General features: G+C 41.9%; 1 long non-coding RNA gene across 5 annotated transcripts in view; it reads right to left on the reverse strand.

Moving 5' to 3' along the window:
* LOC132667786 (uncharacterized) overlaps positions 1 to 24,545 on the reverse strand; it is a 149,460-nt gene that overhangs the window by 26,828 nt on the left and 98,087 nt on the right. For 2 of the 5 annotated variants that reach the window (XR_009605361.3, XR_014137738.1), the window contains 2 exons: positions 6,443 to 6,477; positions 4,543 to 4,715 (listed from right to left, as the gene is read on the reverse strand). This is a non-coding gene — a long non-coding RNA (uncharacterized LOC132667786). Of the gene's footprint in view, positions 1 to 4,542; positions 4,826 to 6,442; positions 6,478 to 24,545 lie in introns of those variants that run through there. The other 3 variants (XR_009605360.3, XR_014137736.1, XR_009605359.3) reach the window with 2 other exon arrangements.

Here is a 24,545-nt window from a genome sequence, read left to right on the forward strand (position 1 = left end):
ACAGAGAGAGACTCAGGTCTCTCTTTTGCCCGGAAAATCCTTTCTGAGCCATTCCCCCTGTGCATCCACACACACACACCAAGATATCCCCTGCTCCCCGTCAAGGGCCTGAAGTTCGTATCTTTGGTTAAAGCAATGAAAACATCTGCATCTAAAAAAAAAAAAAATGTGTGTGCTACTTTGGAAGGAGAATCCTTTGATCCATTCTTAGTTGTTAAAGTTGTGGCACAAAGAGTTTTCTTGGGGTATCCGGCCGGTTACTCGAACGAGGCACAGGTAAGTGAGTTAAGTACATATTGACGGTAAGTCCCGGGGTGAGAGATACTGTCTAGTTGGAGTGCCACCAAAAGAAGCACACACACACACACACACACACACACCCCACACTTTGAGACACGCACACTCTACGATTTTGGCCAGGATTGGACTTAGATGTCAGAAGCCCAGGTTGCCCGCTCATAATCTTGTCCCATCCGCTGGCGTGGCCATGAGGACATCCAGTCTGATCGTTGGCTGCTACACTCTCCAAATGTGAGTGCACGCCCGTGAGCGGCTGCACCAGCGCCAGCTCCGGCATCAGGCACCCTTAGGTCTGACTCCTAACATTGCCCCCTCCTGACTCAACCGCTTGAATTCGAGTTCGGTTCTCACCGGGAGCAGCTATGAGACCTCAGGCAAATCATCTGCCCTCCCGGGGTCTCTCCTTCCTCATCTACGATCTGAGCTCGGTCGCATCCCACAGCCCGTGGAAAGCGCTCGGCACGGTGCCGGGCATATCGGGTCAGGACACGCTCCATGAAAGTGAACTATTTTTACTTCACTATCAATCGCTTTTCCTGCTCTGAGCTTCCCCTTCCTTATCTGTAAAGTGGCGACGATCATATGTACGTTTACAGGAGCACTGCGAGGTCTGCAAGAAACAGACGTGGAGCGTGGAGCGCCCGTGCCTGACCGAGCAAGGAAGTGTTCAGCACATGATGGTTGTGATGCTGAGGATTGAGATGAGGGGGGAGGAGGAGGGGGAGGATTTTGATGTTAGTGCCCCTGGAGCCAAGCCAGGAAATTCACAGCCATCAGCCCTAAACACCCACTTGCAGCAAAGGTTGACCTCCCCTGGAAGCTCCCGTCCCCCCGCAGCTGGGCCTGGATGGCCTCAGGAGCTCGCGCTCTCTCTCTCTCTCTCTCTCTCTCTCTCACCAGATTGCTTCTCCTTTGCCAAACGGGTTTTAAGCCACAATAGCAAAGAGCAAGCGATCCGGTCTGCAACTGCATAGAAAAGAACCCGAATTCAGGGGCTCTCCCATATTTACTTGTGCCTTCCTTTCCCCCTTTTTTCTAAGCTCTGATGTGAGGTGGTGTCTTGGAGAATTGACTCATCTGCCCGTATTTGTTCATTACAGCTGTTGCTAGGAAGTTATTATGTAAATGGCTCTGCTTCTCACTCTCCATTATGCTTTTTCTCTTATTATTGTGAGATGGAATTAAGTGCCAGCCCTGTGCTGAGTTTTCATTAGACCCTTTCCATACTCTTCCGTATTTTTCTCTCTGGCTTTATCAGTCACTTTAGAAGTTAATCCTTTTATATTTTAAGGACTTTAAAGAAGATATAAAACCTCTCGAGGATCCTGGGGGAGGGGCTGGATTTCAAAGCGGCTTGAGCTCTCCCTGTTCATTGTGTCAATAGTTACGCCAGGCTTTTTTAATTTTCAAAATTCAAATTAAAACATCATCATGCTCCTATAAGCTTCACTACCTCTAATAATCAAAGAGCAAGTTTCGGCTTGACACACGGATAAGGCAGTGCTGAGCCACATTCATGACCGTCCCCTCCACTGGATTAGGTAATCAGGTTTAATAAAGATGAAAATCTTTCAAGAAGAAAGGAAAAAGCAAACCCTAGTCCTAAAAGTGGGTGTTTTTCTGTTTGTTTGTTTGTTCGTTTAATTAAGACATTACTACGAAATCCATTTTGGAAAACATAGGACTAGGTGGCTGTTCTATTTCTTGCCACATTCCGAAAGATATTTGTTACATGTTCCAAAGTGCAGAGTCAATATAATTTTTACCCCCCGAAGGGACACCAAACATATATGAAGATTTCAAAACCAGCCCAGCAGGCTTTCCAACAGATGGAAAGTGAAGTTGCACATTTCATTTCAGTTACCTACCTCTAAATCATTGATTTTTGTAGAAATGTCACACCGTGCTTGAAGAGAAGTCTCTCTTTCTCCATAAACATACAGCGGACTTCGCAGAAAATGCCAACATTTTCAGTTAAGAGAGCAAGCTTCAGAAAAGCCCATGAAATTCAACTCACTCTCCCATCTTAGGCACACAATACCCAGCGACTTCAATTACACACCACCTTTCATCCCTACATGTCAGGAGCAGTTTTAAGCCTAAAACAAGCAGTGAATTGGCCTCACCCTGCTGAAAACTTGTGGGAAGAACAGTGGGGATCAACTACTTACTCTTTAGTTTCAATACACCGAGGAAAAAGGGTCAGACTTATTGCTTGAGGTAATAAGGCCAAAGCTGTAAGGGGTAAAAAGACTACAGGTTTACACCTGTAGTTTTATTTTTCACGATGCTTTAACCTTCCGGCCAAATCTTCAAAGACGAGAACCAGCATTCTAACATAAAAACACAGGTTCAAATTCAGTACCCCGCCCAAACGATCTACATTCAGCCTAATTTTCTGCTACTAAGAAAGGGCAAAAAGAAAGAGGAGGTGGAGAAAAACTGTCACAGAAGGATTGTCACAAGTCTAGATGTCCCCAGCAGAAGTAAGGTCACATCGCAGAGAACGCTGAGTTCACAGAGGGGAAATTGAGGAAAACACAAGGAAATGACATGTGGATTTCATTTAATTCCCGATTCAAACTTTAAAAAAGGAAAGAAAAAAAAAAATCAGGGAAACAAGTGTAGTACTGGGCATTAGATGATACCCATTATGGTTAATTTTTTAATTTTGTTAGTAACATGAGAGAAAATGGCCATTGTTTCTTTTTTGTTTAAGTTCATTTATTTTGAGAGAGAGACTGAATGTGTGGGAGGGGCAGAGAGAGAGGGAGAGAGAGGCAATCCCAAGCAGGCTCTGCACTGTCAGGGCCGAGCCCGACATGGGTCTCAAACTCAAGGAACTGTGAGATCATGACCTGAGCCAAAACCAGGAGTCAAACCTTCAACCAACTGAGCCATCCAGGTGCCCCGAAAATGGCCATGTTTTTAAGAGCTGCATATTCACGTATGTATGGGTGAAATGAGAGCTGGCTGGGATTTATTTTAAAACACTTAAGCAAAAATGAAAAGAAGTGAATGGAGGAAACAAGAAAGGGAAACTCTGGACAACTGAATCTGAGTCAAGGGCATATGAGGATTCATTATTACTGTTCTCATTATTAAGACATTCGTGTATGTTTGAAAATCTTCACAATGAATACTTAATGGAGTTCCCCTTACTCAAAAAGGTTGCAGATCCATAAACCAGGGGTCTAAGAGTTTTCTGGGCGTTTATCTGGCGGAGGGAGAAAGAGACAGCTCACTAACTAAGCTCCACTTAAAGAGCCCTGAGGTCTCGGGCATTAGGGTAAAGATGATCGATGATCTTTGGGCAAGAAGACTACCCCTCTCAGGAAGCGTGTTGACTGATTATGACTTCTCTCTCCCTAGAGGCTGAGCTCAATGTTTTTATTAACCTAGTGACACATAAAGGAAAAAAAAAAAGTTGGGCAAGCCCATTAATTATGGCTAACTGTAGCACAAAGCTCAATGCGGAAGTGGATAAGACAGGCTGTAGGGGTGGAGACGGGTGGTGTTTCATAAATGCACCAAAGTGAGGGAGGTGCCATATTAGAAGGAACAGTGGGATGCGGAGGGGTGCCATCTACCTGCAGGATCAGGAGGGGTTTCCTAAAGTGACTTTTAAGATGACACTTCAGCATCTCCCTGTCCTCGCTGCTGCACCTGTTCACTATTTGTAGCATATGTCGGTCATCGACAAGTACTTATTGAATGTTATTGAGCTCTCTTGCCACTGTCCTCAAAGATGGCCAGTAGCTCAACTTAGGTGCAAGATGAAATCCAAGTTCTTCAGCCAGTCATTCGGGGCCCATCACGGCCACACCCCTCCTCTGCAGTGTGTCCAGCCTCACCTCCTCCCAAGCCGTCCCAGTAAGCCCCATCTCTCCAAACCTCCTCCAACCCTGATCACTCAACATATCCAGGATGCACCTGTGCCTGGCCCTAAAGTAGGAGGAAAAGAGATGAATGTAGGTGCCTGAGAGAGGGGCAGGGGGGGTACTATCATCAGCCACAGGCAGGGGTGGGGGTCATCAAGAGGGAGATCAACGGCCTCTGCTACTGACCCTAACCAATAAGTAGGGAAATCTGTCAATCGTTAAGAAAAATATTGGGTCTCTGCATCCAAATAAAATCTTCAATAATGGCACTGCGACGACCCTACTTGGAGAAGGGCTTTCCACACCATCTCTTAAAACAAAATTATTGTTTAACATTTATTTATTTTTTGAGAGACAGAGAATGAGCAGGAGAGGGGCACAGAGAGAGGGAGTCACAGAATCCAAAGCAGGCTCCAGGCTCTGAGCAGTCAGCACGGAGCCCAACACAGGGCTTGAACTCATGAACCGTTTGTTGTTGTTGTTGTCATCGTTGTTGTTGTTGTTTTCCCACAGCTTCGCTTAAATGAGGAGTTTCTAAGTAATCACATAGAGGTGAGTTTATGTCCTTCATGTCCCAAATACCGTCTTGGTTTGCATTCCTCCAGAAACGAATGTCAATGTATGGGTTTGAGTACAAGGTGGTGCTTTAGGAGATAAGCGTGGACGTATAGGCGAAGGAGGTACGGGACGCAGGGGAGGAAATAAGCCAATAAGAGCGTGTTGTGACGCAAGGTACAACAGCGGGCCATTGGACTTAATCCCACTGGAGAGCTCAGACACAGTCCATGGAGCCCATGCTGAGAGGGAATCCGCCCCCCAGGGGGCAGGAGCCCAGACACTCCTCCGCCACGTCTAGTCAGTCACTGACTGAGAACCTAGGGGAGGGGAGAGTCACGCCTGCCCCGCTCCCCATGCATGGCCTCATAGCTCTGGCAGACAATGAGCTGCAAGTGTGGGAGAGGGAAGCGGGGCTCCCACACCTAGAAATTGTAAGTGCTGCAAGGATATGAGCAGTTTCCTGATGCACGTGCCCAGGTTTAGACATACACCCCCATATACAAGTCTGTGAAGTCACGTTCGTAAAAATCCCAAAGATGGGAAAAAGTGCCACAATGAGTTAACCAGGGTGTTTGATGAAGTTCATCTTCGCAAATCATCTTTGTGTAGCAGGAGTCATCAAACTAAAGACTGCAAGCCAGCCAAAGCTGGCCTGTTTCCATAAATAAAGTTTTATCCGAACACGGTCATGTATGTTCGCTTACCATTGCTGCCTGTGTGCTATGTCGGAGTAGAGTGGTTGTCACAGAAACCAAGTGGCCTGCAAAGCCAAAAACATTTACTGTCTGGCCCTTTATGGGAAACACTTTTGTTTCCCTGTTAGCCTTTTTTCTCTGAACCATCACATAGGACGTCCAGAAGCAACCTCACTTCCCCTGAATAGTCCTTTTACCCCTAAAGAAATGGCTTCCAAATTTGTGTGTCTGTCATTCCATATCCATTCTCCAATATGTCTCTCACTACACTGCACTGTCCATATTCACCTTTGTATCTAGCTCAACACCACCACCAGAACCGAGTTTTATTCACATTTAGATGCCTAACATCTAGATATTCAACAAATGCATATTTAAATAAAATGAATTCATTTGGGGGATTTGAGCTCCCTGGTCATCGATCTAGTCCGGGTTGGGTTCCAGAAAATGCAGACAACTTGCTCAAGATCACATACATGGCCAGCATCAGACCCAGGTAGGTCCTCTTGTTCCCCAGTCTAGGGTTGTCTGTTATATATGGACACGATCAGGCCGCATTACTGCCCTTGAGACACACGTGCTCCCTTTAACACATGGCATTTTCCGAGAAGCAACTCAAGGTGATGACTTTATACCTTCTCTGCTTGACCTGGATTACTATACCTAGCGGTCACCTGGTCCGCACAAGCCTCACAGCGTCCGTGACCATGATCTACATCTCTGAAAACCATCCTCCATCTACTAACCATTGTTCCCAAGATCAAACCTCGAAAGTCTCTCACAAGGCTCCGTGACCCGTTATCTTTCAAAACCACCTTAGGTGTCAGTAATAGATCTTTCACCTTCTGAAGAGGTAAATCAAAGCTTTGGACATAACCAGCAAAAAAATGGCTTTTCATTGTTTCTGCCTATTATAACCACAAGTGTTCAGATGGCACCTTTCAGAGCTGCTGAAACAGTAAACAATAACAGAACATCTTTACTGCCTGATAACGAGAAGCGACTTACCTTCATCAAAATAAATCTCAGCAGATTTCAACACCCTTGGAAAAAGCCGGAGGAAAAAAGAAAAAGAAAAACGTTAGTGAAATGATATTTTATTTATATCTTTTATTTATGTCCTGCTTTTTAAAAATAGGCATCACACACCCTAAATACAGACAAAAGCTGCATCCAACCAGTTAAGGAAATTTGTTACCTGCTTAGCGATTTTTTTTTAATGTAATTCAGAAAAAGTTAAGCCAAGCTACAGATGAAAGCCTTTGCCGCAAACTGCCTATCAGCCCTAGTCCATCTGAGGCCTGCCTGCAGAACCAAAGGAGGAATTTGGTTTTTTTTTTTAATATTCATGTCAACATAAATTTAAGAGCTATTTTTCTCTCTTCAGGAAAGATAAGGCTTAATTTTTAGGATTTCCAAAAATAACTGCCTCTCCCCTCTTCATGTCAGAATCCTGCCTCGAAATCCTATCTTTTTTAAGATGGCCAAGATCTATGTCAAATCTCTTAAAGGCAATGCTTTGCATTCGATAGATATTTAAAGACGCTTTTAGACTTGTTTCATATGTTTAAACAACAATTCACGGTAGGACACAATGAGGGGGAACCACAGTTGGAAAAGTGATCTAGCTCGATGTGAAGGTAGAGGTGAAGTCCATCGCGGGCCACACCAGCATATCTCCACTTTGCAGATGAGGAGGACATAGCCCTGAAATGTTCAGTGCCTTTCCCCAGATCGCAATGAGCACAGAAAAATGAAAAAGTGTAGACCTTCTACCTTCAGGTATGAGTCCTTTCTTTGGCCTGAGGCTGACATCTGTGCCCAATGGTGCTAACGTCTCTTAATTATACTCTTCGTGCATTTCATAAATTTTAATTCAAAGGAAAAGAGTGAGAACAGACAGGTAAACTAGTCACGTCAAGCAGCGTAAGGTTATCGCAAAAGTTACAAGACGACGTGGCCGACCGTGACCGACACCTGTAGACAAGTCTTCTGTTCTGTGGCAGGTTTGCTACACTTCTTCAGGCTCCTGGTCCAGATTTGGCAAGAGAATAATCGGAAGAGGACTGCATCAAGTTTGAGAGGTTAACATTATCAAGTTCAGACTCCCGTCCAACGTGATTGCTTACTTCTGCCCCGGCCCCTCCCCCCCCCCCCCCCCCCCGACGGCGCACGGGATCTGCGATCATTTGAGGACCCACCCATGATGCTGATTAACCTGAAACACAATGTTTACAGGAAAAATTATAATCTCAAAGTGCACTTAAAATCATTCAATCTAGTGCCACTCTCTGGACAATGGGTAAGCTAATATTTCAAGATAAGTGTATGGAGAAATTTATCTATCCTAGGAGAAAAAAAAAAAAAGTACAATATCCCCGTGGGAATTTTTGTCTCTCCCTATATATCTGTCTTTGGAAAAAGATTTTTATCTGTAGGATTGAAAACAAGAAAAGATACCCAGGCATTAATAAGGATAGGCAGAATCCAGTGTTATTCACTTAGCTACAAATAGTAGCCCCTGAGAAAATGATCCATTCAAATAATAATCTCTTAAAATGATATTTGACTATTATATACCCGATGTGATTTGTGTTGAATTTAATTATCTAAATTTAAAATACAAGAGACATCTAAAGCCATTATTTCATTTGGAGTTGAATGAAGTAAGTCATTTGGAAGTACAGTTTAATTTTTTAAAGTCATAGCATAACTAAGGGAGATGTCTCAGTCTATTTCTACTCTGGAAACACACAAGAGCAGCCTGCGACGCTTAATTGTAAAGTGCGATCTTCTAAAGGAGCAAAATTAAGTAGTCGGATGTATTTGCTACATTAAGGCAAAACGAAAACTACTATGATTAGAGCAGTTTGAGAAAAATGGATGTAAAATACTTTCCGTTTAAATTATAGCAACGGCTACAATTAAAAGAGCACTTTGCTACTTGCTGGATGGCAGGAAGATTGTTTTCTTATGCAGTTTGGCGTTTGGGTTTTTTCTGTTGTTGTTGTTTTTTTTTTTTTTTTTCATGCAGCCCTGCTCCGGCCCATCTCCAGGCTCCCTGAATGGCTCTCCTGAGAAGCAGGGGCCTCTGCAGAGCTCCCTGAAAAGGCCACAGGAAAAAAAGAGGCTCAGAAAATCTAATCATGGCCAAAAAGGAACCAGACACAGGAATGAAAGCGTCAATCAAATTCAGTTCACAGAGGGGTGGCCTCAGCTGCTGTCTGTGATCAGTCGCAAATGGCTGTGCTGGCCTCCTGAAGGTGGAGAAAGCTTAACAGGCTGTTGCTGAGAAAGGCGACTGTCTTTTTTAAAAGCTCTTATTAGTTCTAAAAATAGGGACAATATTTATTGTGTATTGCAACATATGGGTAGAAGACCATCAAAGACTGAACTGCATAGACCAAAACCCAAACCCATTCCGCACCCCAGTGACAGGGGGCTGTGTTCTCACGGACGTTTCCGTCAATTTCCACACATACGACAGGAGATCACACCAGGCCTACTCTTCCTTTTTTTTTTTTTTTTTTAATGTTTATTTTCTTTTTGAGAGAGAGTGACAGAGCATGAGTGGGGGAGGAGCAGAGAGAAAGGGAGACACAGAATCCAAAACAGGATCCGGGCTCCGAGCTGTCAGCACAGAGCCCGACGCGGGGCCTGAACCCACAAACTGCAAGATCGTGACCTGAGCCGAAGTCGGACGCTGAACCGCCTGAGCCGCCCAGGTGCCCTGCACACCAGCTTGTGCAGCCTTACCTTTCCCCCACTCCGTGTGAAGTCCAGAAGTGTATAGAAAAGTGGAGAGGGACTTTTACTTGGTGCTAAGAGCCGGTCTCTACCATGTTTCCCAAGTTTCTCTGATAATATAAATTACCTGAGCAATTATTTAAAACACAGACAAGCAGACTCTCTCCTCTGAAAAGGCTGACGTTTTACCTCATGAGTGGGGCCTTTCGATCCATATTTTTGCCCAGAGCTTCGGTTATCTCCTATAATTGGGTGGTTCGGCAAGCTGTGTTCTGTGCGGTCGGGCAAAATCAGGATTCAGCTCATCCTAAAGAATAGAAGGGAGGGGTGTGGACGGAAATAACTTGGAAGGAACACGCAAAGAAATAGGCAAGCCCTAAGAGATATCCTGCCTCACCTTTTATTTCTGTGTAGACCAGGAGAGAAGGGGGGACCATTACTCTACTTTTTTTTAGATTTCTTACGAGCTCTCTGATTTGTCATTTTATACTATACCTATCTCTCTCCCTGTAGTTATCAGCAAGACAACAGCTTTTATTTATTATTTTTTTAAAGAGAGAGTGTGTGAGCACAAGTGGGGGGGGAGAGAGAGAGAGAGAGAGAGAGAGAGAGAGAGAGAGAATCTTAAGCAGACTCCACACTCAGCACAGAGCCTGATGTGGGGATCACGACCTGAGCCAAAATTGAGTCTGATGCTCATCCGACTGAGCCACCCAAGCGCCCCTGCCAACAGCTTTATATACTCAAGAAAGGGGAGTCTGAATAATTAAGAGTAGTAGACGGCGTATCCTCTTTTGTGGAGGACCCAGAATAAAGAGGTACCTGCGTTCTGAGGTCAGCGGAGAGAGAGGAAGTACAGGTGAGGGGCCCAAATGCAATTCTGGGAATTTGTGCCCTGACAGAAATTCCAGAAAGTTCTTGCAACTGGAGTGCCTTGGAGAGGAAAATAGTGATGGAACCTGTTCTCACTGCTCTTCATTTCGACGTAAAAGTGATGCGAAGCCCCAGGAATCTCCCAGCCACCCTCACTGTCCTGGGGCGTCTCCTGAGACGAGCAGAGAGCACGCTTCCCGACCACATTTTGTGAGCCGACTGTGTTTCTGGAGGACCTGACCGTCTCCACCGTGGAAGATGCCAAGCATCTATGTTTCGTACAATCTAAATATCGCCCACTTGCCAGATGTTTCACCTAAACTTATACATGAAGGTCTCTCTTTCCCTTGTTATTGATGTAGGTGGCTGCACACACCCCCTTTCAAGCCTGAGGGCCTAGGATATAACTCATTTTACGATAAAAAGGAATATCTGTTCATTTCAGCAGTTGCTGCTGCAAGGATATATTTCCAACACATTCGTGGTGAATGATCGCACTATATGACAGAGTCAAATTGATATGTGAAGTTCCCAGAATGGTGAGCAATTAATACAGAATGTACTACAAATCACTGGGGCTCGGGCTCAAGATGGAGTGCTGTTTCCATACCCCTAGAAATGAATCTGTATGCCAGATGCGCTAAGGGAAATGCACTAATGGTCCCGGGCTGGATCACTTAGCCATGTACAACCGAGTAATGTTAGTAATGGCACCCAGAACACGGCAGCGAAGCACTGGAGAGGCAGACAAAATCCAGAGTTCGGGCACCTTTTCCCCCATGAAGGGCAGTGTTTGAGGAACCTGCTGGAATCCCACGGACTGCCCCAGACCCCAAGTTGTAAGAGGGCTCACCTTCAGAGAAAGGACTTGGTGCTTTTATTAAAGTCCCACGGGATGGTTCACTTAACAGTCACCTGTCTCGTGTTTTTAAATCTGTAAATAGGTCACCTTTTAAATAGAGTTCACTATTTATCTAGAAACGCCGCTTCCTTCAGCATCTATTCTGTCTACGCCACTGCCCAAGCCTAGCAGGATTAGACACACAGCTAAAGGAAAGTGGCATCATTTTATATTAAGTAATGATTGCTTAAAATGATTATTTGGAAGTTAATCAGTACTGGCTTATGACCTCAGTTCACATAATAGTGATTTAATACATATCCTGAAGGAAAAAATACTCACTTCTCAAGAGTTTAACCTACTCCCACGACATAACTCATACCTTTAAATAATCTGGTTAGATACTTGTGGTTAACTGTAATGAATAATCAAGTAACTATCTCCTCTCAATGACAAGACATAATTATTATGAATTCCAACACTGAAAAATAAAATGTAATAGACTAAAGATGCACATATATACCACATAGTATTTGCAGTTATACTGGTCATATAAATTATCATTTTTAAAGTAATGGTTTTTCTATATATGAAATGAATTTATTAGAGGATATGAAATATGTTAAAATTGAAAAAACAGTTACAAAAGATATCAATATGATCTTAATCATATTGCTTTTTTCTATGTTTTCCATCCTTAAGAAAAATCACCATCATTTTGACATGTCTGTTTAATCATTTCACCTTAAATAGAATACAATAATGAAAAAATTATACAGTATACTTTCAATTCACATTAACATTATTGAAAAGAATATTACATGCCACTTAAGTGTTAATAGATTTTCAGCTACATTTGTTCTTTATAATTACAAAGTAATACATGCTCATTGAAGAAATGTTAGGAGAGAAAAACAGAAAATAACAAAGAAGAAAAAAACAATCTCCCATAATCCTCACCCAGAGGTAACTGTTACTAATATTTTAGATCCCAGGCGACCCGTGAATTTGGAGAGGAAAAAAAATACATCTATGTACCCTTACTGAAATTTTGCACTTCCTTTAACCATCAATGTAGACGGCAAACCACAGTAGCATTAGAAGATAGGGAATCTTAATAAAAACAGAGAGTGGGGGGCAAAAAAAGAATTGGAATTTCTAAAACTGAAAAATACAATATCTGAAATTAAAAATTCACTGGATAGCCTTAATAGCAAATTGGACACTGAAGAAGAAAAGATCAATGAACCTGAAACTAGGCCAAATAGAAATTATAAGTCAAGTAATATTAGCAATGCCTGTGATCTTATCATCAATAAGAATCCCATCACAGTTATTGCAGATGTCTTAATATTTATACTCAACAATAGTTTGAGATTACACTATTAGGCCCATCACTAAATCACATATGAAATAAGATCTGTCTATAGATACATGACATACAACATAGCCGGCCCACTGTTAGTCAACTCTGCACCTTGTGGTGGTTTAGCCACCAAGAAGGGAACTAGCAGGTTTTCATAATTGGAATTAAACTCAAATAGCTTTGATGATAGACTTCCAGTTTGGGCCGTGATAGAGGAATGAGTATCAGACTTACTCAGCCACTGTAAACAGCCACTAAACTTCACAAATTGTATGAAGCAAATAACTTCAAACATTGGCACTACAAATCACAAGGCTGTGATCCATGAAAAAAGGGAAGTACAAGAGATCAACTTCACATCTACCCCAGTTTTCTGCCTGGAAGCACTTGACAAAGTGCAGCACATGAAAGTAAAACCAAAACAGAGATTGGTGGTCTCACTGGAAAAAGGAAACAGATATCTGCTTGGGGTTACTGCGGCCGCCAGAATTTGCAGGTCAGGAGAAGGCGAAAAGTGAAGGATTCCCAGAAATCTGCATGGGGTCACTGTGAGTCTTCAAACAAAACGATGCAGTGCGTGCTCACTGAAAGACTTCAGAAAGCCTAGCATATGGGGAGGTCCAACCCAGATTCTGGAGGTTTTATCATGGTATGACATGGGACATTGACCGAGCAAAGTGGAGATCCCAAGATGGACACCCTGGGCATTCACTTATGAAAGTTCACACTTTAAGAGCGCTTCTGCTCTGTATTAAACTAAGCCTCTTAACTCACTGCTTGACAGAACAAAAGCTAATATTCCTTATAAGTAAAGGACATAATCCACACTATCGATAGGTTAGCATATACAATGCCCAGCAGATAATCAAAAAGCACTAGATATATGGAAATGCAAGAAAATGTGATTCATAATCCTTGGTAGAAAAAAACATTGATATAAACAGTCTCAGAGATGACATAGCTATTAGAATTATCAGATAAAAATTGTAAAACAGGTTTGTAAATATGTTGAGATATTTAAAAGAAAATATGAACAAAGGACTCCATGGATAAGGGATCTAAACTGAGAAAGGGAAAATATTTGAAACAATTAAATGGAATTTCCAGAACTAAAAAATAAAAGATCTGAAGTCAAATATTCATTGCATGGAATTAAAAGCAGATTTGACATTGCAGAATATATTGGTGAACTTGAAGACAAATATGGAACCAAGGAAACTGAAGCACAGAGAGAAAATAGACTAAATGAAAATGGACAGACCCTTATAGTATGTGGAATAATATCAAAAAATCTAACATATATGTAATTGGAACTTAAAACAATGAAGGAAAAATTGAGATACAAAAAATTAAGAAAATATGGCAGAATTTTTTCCATTTTTTTTTCCAAATTTCAAATGTACAGAACCAAAAAAAATCAGTGAAACCCAATAACCCATACAAAAATTCCACACAAAGATACATAATATTCAAAGTGCTGGAAACCAAAAATAAGAGAAAATCACAAATGCAGACAAACCAAAAAGAAAAAAAAAAAAAAAAAGACACCTTCTATACAAAAGAACAACAAAAAAAATGAATGCAGTCTCATCAGACATGCAAAGCAGGAAGACAATACGATGGCATCTTTAAAGTGGTAAAGGGAAAAAAGTTATTAAACTAGAATTCTACATTCAGCATAAATGTTCTTCAAAAATGAAAGTGAAATAAAGACCTTATGAGCTAAACAAAACCTGAAAGAATTAGTTAACAGGAGACCTTCATAATGGGATTAAAGGAATTTCTTCAGGCTACAGGAAAATTGTATAAGACAGAAACAGGTTCACCTGATGGAAGGAAGAATGCCAGAAATTGTAAATATATGGTTAAATATAAAAGACTCTTTATTGTCTCTTAATTCCTTTAAATGAAATTTTCCTGTTTAAAGAAAAAATAATAACAAAGTTATTGGCATACCACATGCCTCTGGGAGGCATACCACACAGAAAAGTAAAATGTGTGGGAACAGTATCACAAAGGATTGGAGGGTATAAAACTATATGGTTGTTAAGTTCTTACCTAACACATAATGACACACAAAGTGATTAAATATTAATGCAAGCTAGACTATGATAAATAAAAGATGTGTATTATAATCCCTTCAGCAAATACTAATAGATAGAACAAAGTCATTGTGATAGGTGAAATAACAGCTCCCAAAAGATGTACAGACCCTAATCCCCAGAACCTGTGAATACGTAATCTCTCATGGAAAAGGTGACTTAGCAGATAACGATTAAATTAAAGATGTGGAGATCAGGAAATTATCGCGTTTTATCTAGGTGGACCTAATGCAATTCCAAAGGTCCTTATAAGTGAAAGAGGGCCAGAAAATGAGATGTGGTAATGGAAGCAGAGGTCAGAGTGACATAATAGCTGGTTTTGTAGATGGAAAGGAGCAATGATCCACAGAATATGGGCAGCCTCGAAAAGCTGGAAAATGCAAGAATGTGGGTTCTCCCCTCAAGTCTACAGAAGAAATGTAGCCATCTTAATTTTAGACTTTTGACTTCTAAAACTATACAATAATAAATTTACATTGTTTTAGGACACTACATCTATTGTAATTTGCTATATCAGCAATAGGAAATTAAAACAGTAATTAAGCTGAAAAGCGAATAGAAGAGATAAAATGGGATATGAAAAATATTAACTTTCAAAGGGCAAGAAAGAGCAAAAATGGAACAAAAAATAAATGGAGAAAACAAATATCAATAACTTTCAAAGGATTCAAATCATACAAAGTATGTTCTCTAACCACAAAGCAATTCATCTTAAATCAGTTTTAAAAAGCGAGAAGTCCCTCAAGTGTTTGGACTTAGTGCGATATATTTCTAAGCAACCAATGAGTCAAAGAAGAAATCACAAGGGAATTAGAAAACATTTCATATTGAACATTAACGTAAATCTAACATATTGAATCATATGAGATACAGCTAAAGCAGTGCTTAGAGGAAAAACTATAGCTTTAGATGCTTATATGATAAAAGAAGAAAGGTTTAAAATTAGTGATTTAGATTTTCACCTTAAGAATCCAGAAAGCAATGAGGAATTTAAACCCAAGGTAAATAGGATAAAATCATAAAGATCAGAGCACAAATAAATAAAATGAGAAACAGTAGAAAAACTAACAAAATCAAAAGGTTTTTTCTTTAAGAATATTAGTAAGGGGCACCTGGGTCGTTTAGTCAGTTAAGCAACTGACCCTTGCTTTCGGCTCAGGGCATGATCTCCCAGTTTGTGAGTTTGAGCCCCGCCTCAAGCTCCATGCTGACAGTGTGGAACCTGCTTGGGATTCTCTCTCTCTCCCAGTCTGTCTCTCTGCCCCTCCCCTGCTCATGCGCTCTCCCTCTCTTTCTCAAAATAAGTAAATAAATAGTAAAAATAAAAATATTAGTAACATTGATTTATCCCTAGTGTGACTGACAATAAAGAGAGAAAGAAAAAACACAATTGACAGCTTCTAATAAAGTTCAACGTAAATTTACCCTGTGACCTAGAAATTCAACTCCTAGATATTTACTTAAGCAAAATTAAAATGTATTTCCACAAAAAGACATATATAAGGCTGATAATAGCAGCATTATTCATAAGAATAGCCAAGAACTGGAAATAACCCAAAAAGTCCATCAACAGGAGAATGGATAAACAACACGTGTATAAAGAAATACTACTTGGCAATACATAAGAATGTATATCATCTATCAGCTGATAGACAAAATAGTATAGACAGAGCTCAAAAACAAGAAGCAAAATAAACCAGATATAAAACAGTACATACAACATGACTCCATTTGTATAAACTACAAAAATAGACAAAAAGTAAGCTTTTTGTCCACCCAATAAGGGGTTAATGTCCAAAGTATGCAAGAAACTCTTGCAACTCAATAGCTATATAGATAGATGATAGATAGATATAGATATGGATATAGATATAGATATAGATATAGATATAGATATAGATATAGATATAGATATAGATATAGATATAGATAGATATAGATCTCATAGTTAAAAAATGGACCAAGGACCTGAATAGACATTTTTTCCAAAGAAGATAGAAATGGCCATTAGGCACATGAAAAGATGCTCAACATCACAAAGCATCAGGGAAATGCAAATCAAAACCACAATGAGATAGCACCCCATAGCTGTTAAAATGAAAAACATAAAAGTTAACAAGTCTTGTCGAGGATATAGAGAAAAGGGAACCCTTTTATACTGCTGGTAGGAATGTGAATCGGTATAGCTATTATAGAAAACAGTATGGAGTTTCCTCAAAAAATTAATAATAGAACAATATCACTTGTAAGTATATAACCAAAGGAAATGAAGTCATTTCCCAAAGAGATATCTGTATCTCTGTGTTTACTGCACCATTATTTAAAACCACTTACATATAGAAACAACTCAAGTGTCTATCCACGGAAAGAAAATCTGACATTTATATTTGTGATATATATACAAGGAAATACTGCTATTTGCAACAACAGGGGTGAACTTGGAGGGCATTATGCTAAGTGACATAAGCCAAACGGAGAAAAATAAACACAGGATGGTATCATTTATATGGGGAATCTAAAAAAAAATTTTTTTAAGTTGAATTCGTAGAAGCAGAGTAGAACAGTAGTTGCCAGGGCCTAGGAAAGTGAGGGGTGGGGGGGAAGGGGAGACGTCAGTCAAAGAGTACAAACTTCCAATTTTAAGTGAATAAGTTCTGAGCATCTAATGTACAGTATGTTAATTACAGCTAATAATACTGTATTGTATACTTGAAATTTGCTAAGAGACTAGACCTTGAGAGTTCTTACACACACACACACACACACAAGTACGTAAGATGATAGATATATTAACTGACTTGATTATTGTATTCATTTCACTATGTATATGCATATCAATTCGCCACATCGTACACTTTAAACATGTTACAATTTTGTCAATTATACCTCAGTAAGGCTGGAAACTGGGGGAAGAAGCTATGACAATACTCCAGGTTTGCACGCATCTGCTTCTCCTCGATTGTAAACTGTTAGCAGTCAGGGATCATGTTTAGCTCACCTTAATACCCTTTAGTGGGTATGAATCAAAATGAGTTGACTATCCTAGAAGGATCTAGAAGCATCTATCAGTCTGGGATGGTCAGACAATAGTGAGGGATGATCCTACGATATAATGGGGGAAAACACACACTTGGAAGCATGACAGACCCTGGGTCGAATCTTCACTGCTTTCTACCAGGTTGCCGACCCTTTCTGAGATTCAGTTGCCTTGTTTGTGAAAGGATTGGTGACGCACCTAAGTCACACGACTGTCACTGGATTAATGAAGTGCCAGCACAGTGCTTGATCATGGTGTCCAGTACACGAGAGGGTCTAATAAGCCCTTTCAGATATCAGTTTCCTCATGTTTTGGCTAAGATGGTTTCTGAGGTCCCCCTTAGTCTTGAGTCCTTGAGTCTAAAAATGTTCAGTCAACAAACATCTTCACTTCTATGCTAAAGACTGAAGATATAAAAGGAACAAAACATATTTTCTGACTCTCAAGGAAATTATGGTCCCATGGAAAGGGGAAAATAGTAAACGCCGGCAGAGAAGTGGATAAAAGGTGGCAATAAGAAACAATAAAGACAATGAGAGATGTGCTGTTCCACACAGCACAGGACTCTTCCAGTCCTGTTTTATGGATTAACTAGAACAAACCTATGACACAGCCAGTGAAAGGGCAAGACTGGGTCCAGTCCTAACTTCTGGCTCTAATGGGTCCTGAGATCTAATGTGACTCAACGGCTCACGCATCGCCTTGACATTCACCGAAACGTACCACACTTGGTTACGCCTGCTGCGGTAACCCAAGTTTGTAGAAGCCAATTATTGGCCAAAAAGATCTGCACAGTTTTGCATGGATAGAGGTGCTGCAAACAGTACTTCCGACATGCATTTACACACAAAAGAAGCAGAGAAAAGGTCATTATGGGAAAGATTAATGTTGATTTTCCTGGCTTTGCTTGGGTTTAAAAATCGGAAGCTTAACTCTTCATTAACACAGGTGATTAAGCTGATCGCACCGTTATAACCAGTAATCGGTCAGATGGCTTGATGAGACTAATTTATTGTCATTATTCTGACATGTATTTCTTACACACAGCACCAAAAAAAGGAGAGCTTGTGTTTGTAAGTCCACAGTCCCTCATTAGAAATTCATCAGAAACTCCCTCGTCAGAGACTCAAAACCGGTGTCAGATGGTTTTGAGATTCAGAAATCTTGGGACTTGAGAAGGGTAATTTGGTACATATACCTTTCAGTATGTGACAGTCCTAGCAGGATCTGGGAAGGCATTCTGTAATCAAACGGCAAGACGCATGGATTGTCGCATTAAGCAGGATAAATAAAGATGATGAAGGGCCTTATGTCCACTCTGGCCAGGTTTTGCTGCCCAATGAGTTCAGGTCAGCTCGGATTTTGCAGCCTGCAACAAAACACTTTGGGTTTTCAGAGCTTTTAGGATTTTAGAATTATGAATAAGGAATTATGGACTGTATTAATTTTTGTAGAGAACAATGGGCTAACTCTTATCTAAAACTTCCATTGATATAACTAGGTTATACACATGATCCATAGCCAGAATGATGATCAGAACTCTTTTTCACTGAAAGCTATGGGCACTTGCAGAAAAGGGAAGAAGGGTATCCGTATCATTACTTGCGCTCATGCCCACAGCAGACAAAACTAATTAGCCACTGCTTTTTCTGAGTCTGGAGCAGGGGTTTGGCAAATTGTGGCCGGTGGGCCATTTCCAGCTACTATTCATTTTTGTAAATAAAGTTTTATTGGAACACACCCACACCCTTTGGTTTACCTATTACTTTTATGCTACAACAGCAAAGTTGAATAAGTGCAACAGAGACTCCATGGTTCTAAAAGTCGAAAATATTTACCATACGATCATTTGTAAAAACAATTTCCTGGCTCCTGGTAGCCTCGTGATCCTTACCCCAGGGCCCTAGTTAACTTCCTACCAACAGATTAGAGGGGACAGTTAAGATGAAACCTGTCTCCCTCCCTGTCAGAGTGGGTCAAAATTATTCATAGCAGCCTCCATCACTATATGATGTGCGATTTCCCTTTTTAAAGGGATGCAATGATTCCAACTGTTTTAAGATTCACTGGGAAAATTCATTAATGCCAATAATTATACTGTATACGTCTGTGGCATGATATATCTAAATATCTCAAGTCTCCATAGCCACAAACAGAATTGTTGCCGTTTTAAACAGGATGAGAAATATAGGACAAGAAAGCTTCGTTTTCATCAGAAACGAACGGCACAAGATCCATTTCATTTGGCATTTAAAAATAAGTAAAGTGATGACTCTGATGTTTCTCCCACAGCTTATCTTAGGATATGGTACCTTATTACCGGAAGGTGGGTTATGAGCTGAGCAGTAGAGGAAATGGTCCTAGTATTAGATTCCCCTCGAAGTGAGGCATGAATTATCTTGACAAAATATAGCTCAACATCAGTGGCTAATAGCTGGCCTATTCAAGTTTGTGTCAACATGAAAGAGCTTTTCATCTTGTCTCTGTTTTTATTCAACGTAACAACACGGTGGGAACCTGTAGGGTTAATTACAACCTAATGAATGAATGGATGTTCTTCACATAACCTAGAGCTATTTCCACACATAATTCACTCTCCAAGGCCACTCTGCTGACCGGCCATCCACCAACCAACACAAATGCCAATACTTGGAGAAATACGATGCCCTCACTGAATGACGGCGCACACAGCCTTCCCGCTTACTGTGCGCACAGCTCTGTGCTACCCACTGTGGAGAATTTCTGGAAGTATGGCCCTTCCTTCCTGGCCCCAGTGTCTTACAACGTAATTGGGAAAGCAAGGCACACGCTCATAAAAATTAAACAGTCATAAAGAGCTAAATAATACCAGGTAATTTGTGATCATGTGCCAAACTTCGGGACAACTTTTCAAACACTTCAACATAAATCACACTGTAACAAGAGTTCAAAACTGTCTGGAAAATCCTTCTCATCTAATATCATTAATGCATGTTTCAAACGGTGAGATTTCTATTTATTTTGACAACTCTTCCCCGTGTCAGGGTGTAGCAAGCAAGTTTGAAAAGATGAATAGACAGGAACTTGACAACCTAATTTTATATGAATTTTGGAAATATTTATGGGAGAATTTTTTATCCTATTTACTATACATTCTCACAGAGAATCTTGGAGTCTCCGAATATTATAGCTTGAGATGGTTTAAATGTGGGAAATACCACGCTTTCATTTTCAAATGTGGAAATGAAGGACTAGAGATTTCAGGCGGCTTCCCCATCATAAGTGGCAAACTCGCCCTCGTTGTTGGTCTAACTCCAAACTGGGTAGGGGGTGGAGGAAGGGTGGGCTACAACCCTGGATCATGTAATATTGCAATAATCTTCCTGGTAGGAAAAGGCCCTGGGTAGGTCCAGGGCTTCTTCAGAAAATTCAAATAAGAACTGAAAACTAGCTGGGGTTTTCAGGTTGTAGGACAGCTAACACTATTCTGAAGGCAGAGCATCTACAACCGATTCCAATTTCCAAAGGAGGACAGAATCACGGTGGGCAGGCTAGAAAGCAGGGTCTGGATTCATGGCGCCCTTTTCTATGGACAAAACTTAAAAAAAAGGGGGGGTGGATTTTCTTACCATGGAGAGAAAAGTCGTTCCCCAACAAGTACCAGTATTTAGAGTGACCAGCCATTTTAGCTCTCCTAAAACTCTCCCAGTTTGGCACTGGAAGTCCTGCATCCTGAGAAATCCATCAGTCCCACGCAAACCAGGATGGTTGGTCACCCTAGAAGGGGAGCATGGTACCAACACATGAGGACACTCATTGGGTTTGGAGCTGGGCAGACAGCTACTACCTCCTAATGGTCCTCTCTGAGGTTGAGTGCATTCAGTAAAGTCCCCTACTCCACACACTCTAAAACGGATGACTTTTCCAATTAAGGTGTTCAACCTTCTCACTAACAAACTCTCACTCCACAGCCAGTCCACATCCGGGCACTCACTGTTAGACAAGTCGGCCAAATCGCGCAAGAAAACACTCTGTTTGGCAATAATCTTTACCTGATTCAACCTAGGATTTTTTTTTCTTTTTTTAACAAGTTTAATGTGGAAGAAGGAGATATCTTTGCTTCTCTTTCTACTATTTCTTGTTTCAACGGTACCTTTGTCAAAATGTGTGCGATTACCCAGTGACAAGCACAATGTAAGTCCTTATAGGTACTTTTTCCTTAAAGTTACTCAATATCTTAGAAACTTTATTTTTAGTAAAGTGCTTTTAAGAAGAGGATTTGGAGGCAAAAGTATCGAATGCATGGGTGAGAACAATTCAGTTCTGTGCTCTGTAAGGCTGGCCTCTTTCCACGGCCAGCTCCTTCCTGGGGCCATCCCCATCTCTATCAGTCCGCGCTATGGAAACACAAGCCAGTTTACTGGCTTAAACCCAACATCGCCACAGAGGAAACTCTTCTTCCCTAAGAAATAAGACCCTGCATGCCAAAGCCCAATGAAAATGGGAAAATGGCATTTGACTCGTCCACTCACTGTGGTTGACCATACAGGTTGGTCTAGGTAAGATTTCTGGTCCCATCTCTACAACCATCTGTCTGGTTAGGAGGAGCATTTGACCTGCTTCAGTTTGGGCCTTTAGAAAGCAAGATTGCTCAACTAGAATGATCTCTAACTTTTTTCCTAGCCACAAAAAAGCACTGAAAATATTTCTATATCTTTGCTTTAACTCATAGGATCCAGATTTGGCTTCCTTAATGATGCAGACAATTTTAGAGTGTTCCTCTCTCTAGGTGGGATCTAGACCCTATGCTAGATGTTGTATACATTACCAATTGTATACATTGGTAAACAAGCAACAAGGCCCCCCTCAGAAGATCCCCTTACATTTCACAGTCTTATAGGAGAAAGGCAATAAATAAGAACACAAACAAGGTGTTTTGAACTAAAGTGGCCACACCCAGCACATGAAAGGGAAATAATGAGGAGTTCAAGGTGTTTCCATCTGATGACTTGCATTTTTCCGGTGAGGTGTGAGGTAAAGTCACCAACTAAGTGTGCACTGGAGAGAGGTGGGAGAGAAGAGCGGAGACAGAGAAAACCATCCCTTAAGGGGACACGGAGCTTGCAGAGAAGTGTGTTCAGATGGCCCAGGAGAGGGAACCTTCCTGAGGTCTGAAACCAAGAATTTAAAAGGAACTCAGTCTGCTCAGTAGTGCTTTCCTCTGACTAGGCTCTAGAACTCAGATGCAAGCAGAACAAGGCAGATAGCTGGGTTCATCAGGGCAGTGGTTCTCAGACTTGCCTGGGCATGAGAACCATCTAGGAGCTTATAAAAAAAATACTGAGACTCAGGCTCCTCCTTCAAAGACTGATTCTGTTGTTCCACAGTGGGGCCCAGGCATAGGTAATTTTGAAGGCTCTCTGGTGTGGTTAAAGTGCTTTGGTTACAGGCTTCGAAAAGAGAGTAGGATAGCCAGAAGAAGAAAATGTCTGCAAGACCTTCATACTGATTGAGCAAGGGGCCTAGGCTAGACAAAAAATGAAGGGAAGCTGAAGGGAGTTAATGCAATTAGGGGGTTCAGTGGACCACAATGAGGTGAAGGGATGATTATACTGGGGGTTCCTTGAACAGTTAGCTAGAAGGACAAAAACCTTTAGTAGGAGCACAGTATTACCATTTCATATATTTAGGGGATTCTTCTAAAGCTGTTATGGTGAAGGAATCTAAGATGTGGCCATGGGAGGGGGTGGCTAGCCAACATTGAAAAAAGCAAAACACTGCCGACGAGAAGGTGAAAAACTGAGAGGCCAGGATGTGGTGTAGACCATCCACCTGGGAGCTGAGATTGCCAAGAATCATCACAGGAGTTGGGGTGTAGCGAAGGACTCTGAACGCTGAATTAGGTCCACAATAAATGAGAGAAGGTGAGAGAATGGACAAGGACACAATCAGTGTCCCAGAGCCAGCAGGGCTGGGTTATTCTAGGAAACCGGGTTGGGACGGAGGGCCTCCAGGGGGCCAGAAGGCCTGAACCGGGCAGTAAGCAGGCCTCAGACACATGGGCTGAGCTCAGGGTCTAATCTGAGGAAGAAGAGAGGATTTATATGTCCAGTTACAGCATTCCCACCTCCCACCCCCCCACCCCGGCAACTCTGGACTCATGGAGTCACAGGTGCACTCAACATCCACACTGGACATCTAGCAGCCGTCTCAGCGGAACATGTCCAGAACTGAGCTCCACATGACCCCCTCCTTGCCTGCTCCTGTAAAGCCTTCCCAGCTCAGTTAGAGGCACTTCTGTCCTTCCCATCAACTACCACCTCAACTCTCCTCTTTCTCTCGCTTCCCACCCGCACTTTTCCCCACCCCACTGCCAGCCAGCATTGTTGCTCTCTTAGTCATAGCAGCAGACTCCAAATTACTCTCCTCGCTTTTGCTCTTAGCCCCCTACCATCTGTTCTTAACCCGGCAGCCAGAGCGGTGCTTTTAAAATAAAGCCTCATAGCCACGGATGATAACAAGCTTGGCTGCTGAGGACCCCCACCAACCCTGAAGCCAGCTAATGGAGCCGCCCAGAGTCCCTGTTGCTACATCTTTTCCCCACACCTGGAGCCATTGCAGTGGTGAGACCTGCCCCAAGAACCCCAGTCACTGCTCTGCCCCACTCTCTGGCATTGGGATGTCATAGTGCCTCACAATCTATAGGACTGGAGAGCTGCCACCGCTCTGACAGTTCGACATATGGCTTTAATGGTTCATCACCAGGGCCATGCTGTTGATGTTAACCATCCCCCGCAATGAGTCAGGGCTTTAAGCTACCATCCCCATGGTATGCACCTTGCTTCCTGAGCCCAAACCACCAGTGCACTCTGTCATCCCAGACCCATGCTACTAAGGCACGACCCTCCTCTGGAGCCTTAGTCACTGCAGTGAGTCCCAGAGACCCAGGGCCCAGTTCCATGAAAGACCCACACATACCTACACGTCGGACACCAGGGCCAACAAGTGCAGGCACTGTAGTAGTTCAGAGCACATCTGACCCCAGAACCCTGGGTCTACTGCCATTCTGAGTGCAGACACACAAGACCCAGAACCAAGAGGAACCCCCTCCATTCGAACTTTCTCCCACAGGCAAAGAAGGAGAACAGGAGGACTCCAGCAACCTT

The sequence above is a fragment of the Panthera onca genome, chromosome B2 (genome assembly GCF_046562875.1).
Source record: "Panthera onca isolate mPanOnc1 chromosome B2, mPanOnc1 haplotype 2, whole genome shotgun sequence".
Classification (NCBI taxonomy): Eukaryota; Metazoa; Chordata; class Mammalia; order Carnivora; family Felidae; genus Panthera; species Panthera onca.